This window comes from Diuraphis noxia, unplaced genomic scaffold (assembly GCF_037042655.1).
Source record: "Diuraphis noxia isolate RWA-SAM2 unplaced genomic scaffold, SU_Dnox_SAM2 contig0004, whole genome shotgun sequence".
NCBI classification, from domain to species: Eukaryota; Metazoa; Arthropoda; class Insecta; order Hemiptera; family Aphididae; genus Diuraphis; species Diuraphis noxia.
Window position 1 is genome coordinate 4,703,626 of NW_028301714.1, and position 1,850 is coordinate 4,705,475.

The following is a 1,850-nucleotide window of genomic DNA, read 5'->3' on the forward strand; positions in this document are numbered from 1 at the left end:
CCCGCTGAACAACTGATGCCGCCGCGGAGATGTCGACGACGGCCGCGAGTCGCGACGTCGCCCGATCGATATGGTACATACCATTATAATATAATATAATAGTACGTGTAACTTATACAGCTTGCTGCAGGCTGGCAGTATTTCAAACGTCGATACTGGTATCTTTGGTCATACCGGTCATACGGTGTATTTTTGGTAATAATTCTGGAATACATCATCATACGTTTGGTAAATATAGGAACATAAAACACCGTACCTGCCTATAATAGCAATCGGTATTTTTCATGAATTTCGAAATGCTCTTACCCAGGAAAGATTTAAATCATTTTATTTTAAAATGTATAATTTTTAATCATTATTATTATGAATAGGTATATAAAGAATAAGTTATAAATGTATAAGGTATTTTCGATAATTACCGTGGCACGGTATATTTGGCAGTGGCGTATTTATGGGGGCTCCACCCTCCCCCAAGGCCAAATTTAAGATGTCAAATTTTAAGCATATTATCAATAATATAATAATTTAGTATAATATAATATAATAGTTGGTTTATTTTATAAAGCATAATGAAAAAAATAACCTATTTAAAAATAAATATTAATTTAAGAAAGGCTGTTACTTTGGCAGAAGATACACTAAAAGAGCTAGAACAGCTCAGAAATAGGACTGAAAATAAATTTAAAAATATTTTTTCAAGATGTGTCATTATTAGCTAAAAAATTAGATGTTCAGATAGTTCTACCAAGACTTACAAAACATCAACAAAATAGAATAAATATTCAAACACATACACCAGGAGACTATTATGGAATTTCGATTTTTATACCTTTTTTGGACATATTTATTTCTGAAATAAAGTGTAGATTTATTGATCATAAAACAACACTATCAGGTTTTAGTAGTTTATTCTCAGAAATTACTACTTCCAGCACTGAAGACTTTTATAAATTAACTCATCAATATTGATTTAATTGATCATAATAAAGACGTTCTAATTTCGGAGTTTAAACTTTGGATTAGAAAAATTGATTCACTGCCTACAAAACCTAAAAACGCAATGGAAGCTCTATCAATATTCAATATGTACTGATATGTATCCAAATATTCACAAGCTTTTACAAAATCTGGCTACATTACCTGTATCAACTGCAACAGCCATGAGATCTTTTTGTACGTTAAAAAGAATTAAAACATACCAGAGGAACTCAATGTCTGAGGTAAATATTTGTCAATAACTCAAAAAATATAATACTTAATTAAACGTGCATTTGTTTCAGAAAAGACATAATGGCCTTGCCATGTTATCGATTCATCGAGATTTAAATTTTCAGACCGATGAAGTTATTGACGAATTGGCAAATAAAAAAAGAAAAATTGACTTTATAATATAAATTGTGACAACACAATTTACTCTATATTTGAGCATCGGGACACGGGCTCCTAACAAAAAGATATAATATAATAATATTATTATGTAATTTTTTTTTACCGGAATTTTTTAATAAATAATAATAGTAATAGTTTTAACCTGTATTTTATTTCTTTAACATCAAGGACTAATCACTAATAGGTATAAAAAAGATTAAAGAGCATTTTATACTAATTTAAAAAATTATTTCACTATTATGACCCCACCCCAAAAAAAAAAAAAAAAAAAACAAGTTTGTAAATACGCCACTGATATTTGGTAATAACGATAATAATAATTACCGAATCGCGGTATATATACCGTAGTATATTAAGTATAACATAAAATTATTTTAATATGAATCGTAAATTGTTACCTATTTCTTTTTTAAGTTCTAATACGAAAAATATATAATTTACGTCATATTTTACAAAATTAT

General features: G+C 28.4%; 1 pseudogene; it reads left to right on the forward strand.

Moving 5' to 3' along the window:
* The first annotated feature begins 955 nt into the window (after positions 1–955).
* On the forward strand, positions 956–1,439 carry LOC149055541 (52 kDa repressor of the inhibitor of the protein kinase-like; annotated as a pseudogene).
* The last annotated feature ends 411 nt before the right edge of the window (positions 1,440–1,850 follow it).